We start from the raw sequence: 12257 nt of genomic DNA, 5'->3' as shown, positions 1-12257 counted from the left end.
ATCCCTAGTGTGACGTCCACTGTACCCATGATCCCTCACGCGTCTAGGATCCCCAGATTGTGTTTTTCCTGACATGAGGTAGCATGAGGAGTAGCGTGAGTACAGATAATCCAAGCAGATAGGTAGAAAGGTAGGACTACAAGCAACCATGCGCCTTCTCTCAGAGGGGAGGAAGGGTGGGTCGCATGTGAATCTAAGCAGATACAAGCATCAGAAATACGATTACGGTGAGTAATGTATCCCTTCTGAGGCTTGTGGAATCTGCTTAGATCACATGCTGTGCACAGATTAGCGAGCAGTACCTGAAGAAGGAGGTGGGGTGTGAGAAGGGTCATGAGCAAATAAATGTCTTAGAACCGCTTGTCCCACTTGTGTATCTGTCTTGGAATGAGTGTCAATGCAGTAGTGCTGAGTAAAAGTGTGAATAGAGCTCCAAGTAGCTGCTTTGCAAATGGTGTCAAGGGGTACATTTGCAATGAAAGCCAGAGTGGCCCCAATACCTCTTGTAGAGTGGGCCCTAGGCGTGAAAGGCAGAGTCTTTTCAGCGAGTGAGTAACACAGCTGGATACAGTTAACAATCCACTTAGAGATGGCACCCTTAGAGACGCGATCCCCCTCTCTGCCTGTAGCTACGGAGACAAACAGCTGATCTGTTTTTCGTAACGGTCTGGTCTTGTTTACATAGTAGAGGACCGCCCTACGCACATCTAGTGTGTGTAGTTTCACCTCAGCCGAGCTTTGTGGGTTTTGGAAGAAAGCCGGAAGCTCGATGGACTGGTTTACGTGGAATTTAGAGATAAATTTAGGTGAGAACCTAGGGTGTGTGCGTAAAACCAGTTTGTCCTTGTGGACAGTAAAGAAGGGATCCTGCACTGACAGAGCCTGGATTTCACTGACCCTTCTTATAGAAGTAATGGCTACTAAGAAGGCTGTTTTATAAGTCAGATGTTTGAGACTACTTTTATGCATGGGCTCGAAGGGCGGGCCCATGAGTTTAGATAGCACCACGTTCAGGTCCCATCCTGGTGGTGGGTTGGAAATTGGAGGATGAAGTCTCTTTACTCCTTCCATGAAAGCTTTAACCACTGGTATTTTCCACCACGATACCTTGTTATGGGAGGTGGTGTAGGCTGATAGAGCTGCCAGGTGCACCTTGAGTGAGTTAAAAACCAGACCTGCATCTAGCAGGTGGAGCATGTATGTAACAATAGTGGAAGGAGTGCATTCAATTGGGTTGATTTGTTTATTCTGGCACCAAATGACAAATCTCCTCCATTTGTCAAAGTAGCAGTGCCTTGTGTTTGGTTTCCTAGATTCTTTTAGGATGTCCATACATCTTTGTGGTAGATTGAGATGTCCAAACTCTATGACCTCAGGAGCCATGCTGCGAGGTTCATTGAGTTGGGTTGAGGATGCACTGTTTGACCCTGGTGCTGGGACAGAAGGTTGTACCAGGTTGGAAGTCTGATGGGTTCGCACACCGCCATCCTGCGTAAGTGTGGGAACCAAGGTTGTCTTGCCCACATGGGAGCAATTAGGACGAGCGTCATCGACTCTCTGTTCATCTTGTTGACCACCTTCCTGATGAGAGGAGTTGGTGGAAAAGCGTACGCAAACATCCCTGACCAGTTCATCCACAGGGCGTTCCCCTGGGAGTCTGGTTGGGGGAACCTGGATGCAAATCCTGGGCATTGTCTGTTTTCGCTTGTGGCGAATAAGTCTATAGTGGGGCAACCCCACTGAGAGAAGATGTCTTCTACGACCTCTTTGTGTAGAACCCATTCGTGTTCCTCTGGGAGGGAGTCTCTGCTTAAAGCATCCGCTAGGGAATTGAGTTCCCCTGGAACATGTTGTGCTGACAGGAAGATGTTCCGTCTGAGTGCCCATATCCAGATTTTCTGGGCAAGCTTGGACAGATTTGGTGAACGAGTCCCTCCTTGCTTGTTCAGGTAGAACATGGCTGTTGTGCTGTCCGTCCGGATTTGCACTGCCAGGTTGAGCAGGTAGGGCTCGAATGCTAGAAGTGCTCTGAATACTGCCAGAAGTTCTAGCAGGTTGATGTGGTTCCTGGCTACTGAGGGAGACCAGAGACCTTGGGCTGTGTGGAGGAGATGGTGAGCTCCCCACCCAGTGAGGCATGCATCGGTAGTGACTATTGCCTGTACCTCGGGATCGTGAAAAGGTTTCCCCTGAGCAAGATTTACTCTTGTCCACCAGTGAAGGCTTTGTACCAATGTTGGCGAAACGACCACTAGATCGTCCCACTGACCCCTTGCCTGAGACCACTGTTTCGCCAACCATTCCTGCATGGGACGCATGCGCAGTCGCGCGTGGGGGACCAGGTAAATGCATGAAGCCAACATGCCCAGCAAACGCATTGCCCTGCGTACCGTTATTTGGCGACCGGCCTGATATTGCGGAATTTGCAGTAGTATATTCCGAATTCTTTCCTCTGAAGGAAACGTTAACCCTCTTTGAGTATCCAGGATAGCTCCTAGGAACTGTTTGGAGGTGCTTGGCACTAGGCTTGATTTCTTCTCGTTGATTGAGAAGCCTAATTCGTGAAGGAGGTCGATAGTCCTTTGAATGTTTGTCCTGCAAATCACTGGGGTTTCCCCCGTTATGAGCCAGTCGTCCAGACAAGGGTATACTGGGATAGCTTTCCTGCGTAGGTGTGCAGCCGCCACCGCCAGTACCTTGGTGAATACCCTTGGTGCCGAAGCTATCCCGAAGGGCAGCACTTTGAACTGATAGTGTTGGCTGTCCACCTTGAAGAGTAGGTACTTTCTGTGCGCTGGGAGCATGGAAATATGAAAATAGGCATCTTTCATATCCAAAGTTGCCATGTAATCCCCCTTTTTAGGAGGGGGATTACCTCTTGTAGTGTAGTCATACGAAACTTTTGGGGCTTGACATACTTGTTGGCAGGCCGCAAGTCCAATACTGGGCGCATTGTTAAGTCTTTCTTTGGAACAAGGAAGTAAGTTGAATAAATACCCTTGTTTACCTGGTGGCTTGGGACGATTTCTATCGCGTCCTTTTGGAGCAGATTGTAGATCTCGAGGAGGATCTTCTGATGTTCTAAAGAGTGGACTTTTTGTCTTGGAGGATGGTTTCGGGGACGTTGCAGTAGTTCTATACAGTACCCATTGGATACCGTTGACAGCACCCACCTGTCGGATGTTATCCCTTCCCATGCCTGGGTGAAGCTGGATATTCGTCCCCCTACTGGGGTTGTATGGGAAGGGACCCTGAAATGAGCGTCACTGCTTTGGTGGAGGCGTGCCGCCTCCTTTACTGGGGCTGCCTCTGTCTCTACCACGTCCTCTTCTACTAGCCCTACCATACCCCTGGGTAGACTGTTGTGAGTTGGTCTTCCACTGTGTACCCTGGGTGTGGGAATAGCTATTTCCTCTATTGGAATTTTGGCCGCGGGGGCGACGAAAATTGCCGTTCCCTCTTTGGTTAGGTGGTTTTGTAGTTAACTGGCCAAGGGATTTGAGGGTGTCGAATTCCTCCTTAGCGTTTTTTAGAGCGTCCTCGACTGCCATTCCAAACAGGAGATCACTTTCCACTGGTTTGTCTAAGAGTGCAGCTTGTGTTTCTGCTTTGAATCCCGACTGCCTCAACCAAGCATGTCTTTTGATGACAGTCCCCTCTGCTATAATTCTACCCGCATTGTCTGCGGCGTCCAAAGTTGCTTTTAAAATGCAGCCTGAGACGTTTCTTCCCTCTGCACAAATGCGAGATAGCTGGCTCTTAAGGGGTTCGGGAGCGGAATCTATTAGTGCTGCCACCTCTTCCCACTGATGGCAGTTGTAGCTGGCCAACAGTGTGGTGGAATTCGCGATTCTGGTTTGGTAGGCTGCCGTGGAAGCTACTTTTCTACCAAAACCATAGAGTTTCTTACTTTCCTTGTCGGGGGGAGCCTCAGAGGAAGATAATGGGGTTCCAGCTCTCTTGCGGGTGTTAGTTACGACTAGAGAGTCTGGCTTAAGTTGACCTCTAATATATAGAGAGTCCGACTGGGCTGCTTTAAACAGCTTCTCTACTCTCGGGTTTACAGGTCTTGTCAGGTTTGGGTTGATAAGGGATGGTGCTATTCTGCGTTGAATAGATTTCAGGATGGGAATGGTCTGGGCTACTGTCTTCCTTTCCCCTATTAGTTCCTCCGCGAAGTCCCTCTCTTCTTGGACACCTTGTGTGTCTATGTGGAAGTGGTTAGCTGCCCGAGAGAGCAGTTCATTCAGGAGGGGCTGATTATCTATTGGGGAATCAGACACTGGGGCTTCCCTTTCGACTGGTGAGTCCATTCTGAAAATATCTGGGCTATTTTCTGGCTCATCCTCGTCTTCGTCCTCCCCGTAATAATCTGACACTGCGAGATCTTCTGGCGTCTCAAATTCCTGACCCTCTATAAGGGAAGAGTCTCCTTGGCCTGTAGGGAAAAGGCAAGAATAGGGTTGGACCTCAAAGGGGTCTGAAGCCCTTAATGGTGTCTCGACCCTGGGCCTTTTATTTGAAGGGATAGGGTCCCTTGAACCTGAGGGAGAGGATTCCTGAGGGTTTAAAGCTAGGAGTTGGTCAGGGTGTCTTTCGAAGAAATTTGCCAAGGAAGACATCCTTGACATTACTCTGTCAATGTCCTCGCATGACCAGAGTTTGGAGCTTGGGGTGACCTTGCTGGAACTTTCTATGGACTGTCCCTGAGAAGACTTGGACGGGGAAGTCAGTTCTCTTGTTGTGGAGGATTGCAAGTGTTATTTCCGTTGCTGCTTACCCCCTTCCCCGTGGGTGGAAGTGTGTTTACCATTTCCCTTATCTTTCGACGCCTGGCGTCGAGGATCGGAGGTGGAATGCCTGTGTTTCGAACTAGGCTTCGAAACTGGGCCCTCCTTACTCCCAAGTGATGTACCCTTTTCCTGGGGTGCAGGCTGGGGATGGAAGTCGTGTTCGTCTCCGGACGAGTGATCTTCCGTGATGTTAATGGGCGAGGCACTATGTGCAAGTGTGGAGGCTTGCCTGACGTCGTGCGGCGACCTCGACCGGGACCGCCCAGAGGACGTCCTTTCGGACCGCTCCTTCTGTGCCTCTTTTCGAGGTTTCGACGACGTCGAATCTCGGGTGGCTTTTTTGTGTTTAGCGTGTGTATATGTAACGCTTTTGTCGCCGGGGGACTTCCCCATAGTCGCCGGGACGGACGACCTTCCGAGGCCGGGGACGTGCGTTAGGCTGTCTTTCGACGCCTTGGTGCCCTCGCCGTCCGAAAGTCCGGCGTCGCTGCCGTCGCTGAAGGTACCCTCCGCCTCCATAGCTGCTAGCTTGGCGTGGTGGGCCCAACGCTTGGTGGAGCGGTCCTTAAGAGTTTTGGTCTTAAACCTACTACAGGCCCTGCAACCCGCCTCGGGGTGGTCTCTGGGCAGGCAAAGATTGCACGTAGCGTGCTTATCTACCCAAGGGTATTTCTTATTACACTTGGGGCAAAACTGAAAGGGCGTACCCTCCATACGCGCCTGTGGGCAGCGGGCAAGTGTGTGTAGGTAAGAAGGTGTCTATATGATTATATATATATCCGAGTGTGGAAGTGTACCACCCCCCACTCTCCCTACTTGTAGGGCCGAGGCCAGCGGCCCAGGCCCGAGCCGAGGCGGAAGCCTCAAGGCCCAATCCGTCGGGTATTCGACGTTGATCTCCTCCCCGGTTCGGCGTCGAGATGTTGATCGACGTAAGGGTGACAAAACGGGGCAAATTAGAATTAGTTTTGAGTGCAAATATGGCAAAGCCAGGGAACTCCGATGAAGTGCTTCCGACCAGAATGGCGGAAAAAAACAATCTGGGGATCCTAGACGCGTGAGGGATCATGGGTACAGTGGACGTCACACTAGGGATAGTATTACTGGCACGCCCTGTGTCGACGCCCATTTTCGATTTTCGAAAAACAAACTGTAATACTCCGCAGCTTCCACTAGATGTCGGCCTATGCACAGCATGTGATCTAAGCAGATTCCACAAGCCTCAGAAATATATATATATATATATATATATATATATATATATATATATATATAATCTACGTTTTCCATCTTGCAACTCAGGAAGATATTGAATTATCAATATCCGAACATTTTTTTCATAGCTTTTACCGTTTCAGATGCCCCTTATCTGTTCTCTTTATTGTATTCAAACAGGGATTACTTACAGTCTTTGATATATGCATTTTATTCAATTATAGCTTGAAAGAACTAGACAAAAATGTTGCCAATAACTTACAAGGAGACATGTAATCAAAAATAGCAACATTGCTGAGTGAATACAAGGCTGCATATGGACAGCATGCAAAAAGTGAAATGTGCAATGAACAAAGGGCATGACCTTTTGTCTATGCAGGGAAACATAATTAAGCTAAGACAAAATCATGGGACAGAGACCGCCCTCTTAGCTCTGAAATCCAATCTTCATCAAGGCATGGACAAAGGTCAAATTTCCCTACTCATGATCTTAGACATTTTGGCAGCCTTTGACCTGATGCACCATACCATTCTGTCCACCAGGCTAAGGGACACAGACAATTTCTCCACTCAGGCAATTCAATGGATCACCTCTTTCCTGAGCGGCAGACAGGTGAGAGTGGCAAGTGAATTCACAGAAGCTAAACCAACTCCTCTGCTGTATGGGGTTCCGCAGGGAGCCTGTGTCTCCCCGTGCTTTTTAAAAATATTTTCATGATCCGATTCTTTTATATACTGGAACATGAAGGGATTGTTTTTGCCAATTACGCTGATGACACGCAATTTGTCATTCCTATCTCAGGCTCACGCTGCAATGACAAAATCTACATTAACAAAGTGTATCAAAAGATCCAAAACTGGATGGTGGTGAATGGTTTGGCCCTCAACAGCTCAAAAACAGAACTTGTGCTTGTTGGCTCAGATCCTAAATTTGAGAAACTAGGTCCGATGTACAATCATTTTAACATAGACAGCCGCTGTATTGAGGTGAAGAACAAGGTGAAGACCTTAGGTATTCTTCTTGATAATCTATACATGAAGGCTCAGGTGAACAGTCTGATCTCTTCTTCTTTCTACTATATCAAACTGTTTTGACATCTTCGCCCTATCATTTCTGAAAATAATTCAAAGACACTAGCTAGGGCCATCATAGGCTCCAAACTGGATTATCGTTGAAGCCTTCTGGTAGGTATTACTCAAACAGACCTTCAACGCCTCCAGGTCATCCAGAACGGGGCAGTAAGGGTCGTCAAAGGCCTTCATGGGAAGGGCCACATGTCGTAAGCAAGGAGGTGTCTACTCTGGATACCTATACAGGCCAGGGTAAATTTCAGGCTATTACCCATAACCCACAAATGCCTTGCGGGTCAAATGCCATCCTATCTAATGGAAGCCATCATAAAAAAACAGCACCCGGTCCTTGAGATTGGATAATACAAATCTCCTCAAAACCTTTAGATACAACACCAATAAAGCACGCAACGGAGCATTTAGTATAGTGGCCCCTCTAGCATGGAATGCTTTGATGCCGGCATTGAGAATTATAGCCTCGACTGAGGTTTTTAAGAAGAAACTGAAGACTGTTCTTTTCTCATAGTCAAATTGAAAAGTCTATTTAGTGTTCCTTCTGCTTTAATAATATTCTTGAGTTGTGTTGTTTCCTGTTTGTTAGTCTGCGCCCATAAGCCCTCGGGTACCAGGAGCGCAATATAAATTCTTAAACAAAAACAGTCTTTCCCTTAAATATACTCATTTATAGTGCATTGCATTCAACAACCAGGACCAGTTGTTAGTGCTCTTAAATGATTCCATCTTTTTGTTTCAAATACTGAATTTCAGCCCGTGGCATCTGTTCTCTCTCTCTCTCCCATTCTCATCATTAATCTGTTTTCGCTTCCCCCTTATAATTCGAGACATTAAAGCTAAATACTATGAATCAAAATAAATCTTGAGTTAAAGATTGACATAGAGAGTTCCATCTTCTGACGGTCAATAAAGTCGACCCTCTGCAAATAATTAGATGAGATTCCCGACAAGCTTGGTATCTCGGAAAGCAGATGTAAAATTCTTGTGCATCTCAATTTAACCATTTGATTTTCAGGTTAACACTTTCAAATACAATTATATAAGGGGAGTCCTTGGGACTAATCACAAACTGACGTCGTTTGTTGTTATTTTAATTTTATTTCCATGAACATTAGTGGCACATTGTGTGCCACGATTTCTATTGTCAGGATGAATGGCAGCCCCTAATGGGCATCTCTCGAAATATACCTGATCTCTACAATCACCAGATCCTTCAACCCCGTTGGAGATTTTTAGCCCCCCCACCCTGAAATCCCAATTAGACACTACATCAGCTTGATTGGTGGAGCTCGAGCTCTAACACGCACATTTACTATTACAACCACCCCTTCAGTCTGTGCAGACACTGTTGTTCGAGGACCAGACACAGATACTGTCACCAACTAGAACTCTTGCTAGCCCCCATAGTGATTGCTTCCAATGAACTAGAAAGTGAGGGAATCCAAACCACCCCAGCTCTGGAGATAGAACTGGATCAGAGGTAGGGTCCACAGTATCTATAGTTTCCACCAATCCAATGTTCACTCTCTTACCATTCCCAATACTCAACTCAAGGCCTTCAGCCCCTCTCCTCAAATCAGGACGAGACCCTTTTACCTCTAAACCCTTTCCAGTTCTTGTGGTCTCTAATCGCTTCACACCCCCAAACTCCATTGTGAATCCCATTGCCCAAGCAGCAATGAGCACTTTATGGGAATTCCATGTTTAATGACCACGCATGGTTGTAATTAAACTATTGATCTCAAGGCTGTTTCCATAGGGGAATCTTTAGCTGGAGCATACTTTATACTTTTATCCTTTTCAGACAGCTCCGGTCTCACCGTGGGCCGATTTAGGAAGGAACGCATAAAATGTTTCAAAAGCTGACTGTTAGCCTTAAGGGCGTGACAGTTCTTTGATTTCTGCACCTGCGGTTTGCTCTTTTTCCCCCTTGCACAACCTCCTTGAAAGAAACAGAACCACCCACTAAAGGTAGCACACAATCCAACTGAACTATCCCACTGGAAGTGCTGGTGGTATTCCATACATTTGAGTCTGGTACCGCTGCACCCACTCTGTAATCAGCTGTCATAAACAGAAGATATACACACATGGCAATATGCTGCAGCTTGTCAGCTCCCTGCAAATAAGCTTCATAATTGAATAATGAGTCTTTTGCCTCCACATAGGTCTTGATAATGTCAATCGGAAAGTGGGAGAAAGTGGTCTGCAGTGGGGAACGCTAGAGTTTGCTGACTTTCTTTTTCTGGAGGTGCGTCATTGTCTGGAGGATCTTAGAGCAAAGCCTCAAATACCCATTACGACCACGGAACGTGGAGCAGAAAGTGGGAGAAATTGATTTTCACCCAAGTAAGGGCCTTTTATGAAAACCGTTAGACTTTATCGGGAACTGAATGCTTAACTATTGTGTGGCAGTGACTGCGGGGAACAATGGGTGCAGTGTCAATGAGCACAAAATATTGCTAACGTTTGAAGGAACTCCTTCGCAATTGAGAGGAGGAACGAGCCGCTCGGATCACGATCCGTTCCCGCCACATACACAACTAATCAACAGTAAATCTCAAACTGGCAATTTTGACCCGCCATACTGAATTGTGAAGTCCAAGTAATCATGGGTTATTACTGAGGGCGGACTTTACTCCAAATTGGATTCTTCCATTTGCACCGAAGGATACCAGAAAAGCAAGATATGGCCTTCGCAGTTTTACGACACAGAGGGAAACTGACTTCTCTGGGTAAGGGGAAGCGTTAGGAGTAACGCTGCAGACAATCCAGGCTATTGAATCCAAATTGGAAGCTCTACTTCTGTTAGTTACCAGACTAGCAGAAAACCAATCCAATACACCTCCCTCCTGGAAATTGTTATGCAGAGACTGGTCGCTGGTGAGCGTTCCCATCTGGAAAACATGTCTTCCTCAAATAAAGCCAGTAGTTTGCAGACCTTGCAGGCTAAATTGCCTAGAAGCAAGAGGCCACCAAAAGAACCTGAAAAGGAACAAGACATTGCTATTATCGTGGACAACTCGTAGGACCATGCACTTGAAGCCCTATGTGCGGAGATGGCGATGCTAAACAGCCACTTGACAATGTCCCTGACAAAGCGGATTCTAGCAGACTACTATCGATTGGAACTATTACCTCAGGAGAGCAGATTGCTAAAACCTGTGAACTTGAATCTAGAGTCAACCACAACCTTCCACGCGTATCAGGCTATTACACTATCACCAACGACTTGGGTGAAGACGCATTGAGACAAGTGCATCTACGAGGACCCTTAGATGGCTGGGTCAGAGCACCGAATGGGAGGGTGGAACGACCTACGCAGGACGATCTCGGAAAGGATGACGTGCATGGCAGGAAGGGGGATGTGGCAAAAACCGCTAGATTTCTCCCTTTCTGTTTTGAGAAGCCTCATTAGGCAGACAAAGGCTCCCATGGTCAGAACAAAGATAAAAGAACAAGTCATAGAGAGTAAAATGTGGATGAGTTTAAACAACGGCTAATGAAACTGTGTCTACAGGAGGCAACACCACCTCCCGCCGCACAGTGGATTGACTTGACTTGTCCCCAAGAACAACATCAGCAGAAACCCACAATGGACCTCTCTAAAAAAAATGACACAAACAGCTATCCATCCTTGCTTGAACATGTGGAATTGTCACAACAACATAAAGAACAGCAAGGGAAAGGGCATGTCCTGGGTGGACGGACCCAGGACTTAATGTTCATCAAAATTGTGGAAAAATGCCCCACAGACACCAGTCCATTCTTAAAATGTACTTGGCAATGTCAATTGTTTGGGCTAATACCAACTCTAAACAAATTGACGACCCTGGATATAGTATCTTGTGAATTGCCCTGTGTGGGTAGTCTTACTAACTGGGTCTTGATGACCATGACTTCCGCCAAAGCGACAGAGGCGATCAGTCAACACTCCAGGGAATTGACCGAGCTAGGGTTTGAGGTGGCCATTGTCAGACTTTTCTAAGGGATGGATAATGACTATGAACTTAGACCGAAGGTTCTCCCGAGAGGTGTCCACACTGCTAATGCAAAAATGGCTCAGTCCAGGAAGATGTCCGAGTGGCTGGTACTTGGTTAAACATTTCTCCTTCCTTGCAGTGACATAAGACTTTCTCATCTCCTGTAACACGTCTGATTTCTTGGAAGACACAAGGACACTGTTCCTTTTTGACAAATAGGGAGGGCCTTGCACAACTAAAGAATGCCAACATGTTTTTCCTACAGGACACCTGGTTGACTAGTGTTTTTGAGTTGGATGATTATACTTTGCTTTTCAGCTTGTCTGAGATTCCGTTAGCTGGGTGCCCTAAAGGTGGCCTTTGCATGGGAGCCAATTCTGCTTACAAACTGAAACCCTTCACCTGCACAGTAATCTCCTGTGTGGGGTCATGCATAATCCCCCTGTTGATAAACGTCCTAAACTATTGATGACCCTTCATGACCCCCGGATGACACCTGCACATACACACTCAAGAGCCTGGTTGAAGGACTCACTGCAGGAATGGCAGGCTATTAATCCCACGGTTACAGTTATACTTGCGGGTGATTTCAACGTTGACTGCCTGGCCAGGATTGCTCCAAGCTCAGGGAGAGATCCCAAGTTACAAAGGAAGAAATTGGGAGATGATTGGCGTGACATACTTTTGGAATTTGATATGTATGCTGTGTCCCCTAAGGACGCAGGCTTTAGACCGACGTGGTCTAATAGTTTACACTGTAGTAGAATTTACTGTTTTTATAAATGATATCCTGCAGCAGCATAATACTGAAGTGGAAGTCCATCCCACGCACTTGAATGATCATTCAACCCTTTTCCATGACCTCATCCTCTTATCTCAAGCCTAAGGATACATTATTGTCCAATCCTGTGGTAAATATATATGGTAACCGTTTTCATTGGACTGCCTACAATATTAGCAAGTTCAATAGTAAAGTGGCTAATACTGATAAATAAGAATTAGAGATCCTAGTGACAAATGATTGGCAATTGGAGGGAATGGCAAGGATGTTTGGCCATGTCCCTGGAAGACATCTGCTGCGAAGTAGACTAAGCCATATTCCCAGCTTGATCTACGATGCAGAGATTGCTCAAAGGAAGAGGGAGAAAAACAAAGCACTGTGACGAATTTGAAGAGCTCA

At 46.7% G+C, this 12257-nt stretch overlaps 1 protein-coding gene across 4 annotated transcripts in view; it reads right to left on the bottom strand.

Annotated features, from left to right (window-relative positions):
- SBF2 (SET binding factor 2) overlaps nucleotides 1-12257 on the bottom strand; it is a 2983421-nt gene that overhangs the window by 396539 nt on the left and 2574625 nt on the right. The window lies entirely within an intron of this gene.

This window comes from Ambystoma mexicanum, chromosome 11, assembly GCF_040938575.1.
Source record: "Ambystoma mexicanum isolate Mex_15411 chromosome 11, UKY_AmexF1_1, whole genome shotgun sequence".
In the NCBI taxonomy this organism is placed as follows: domain Eukaryota; kingdom Metazoa; phylum Chordata; class Amphibia; order Caudata; family Ambystomatidae; genus Ambystoma; species Ambystoma mexicanum.
The sequence above is the reverse complement of the archived record's forward strand: the minus strand, read 5'-3'. Positions and strand labels throughout refer to the sequence as shown.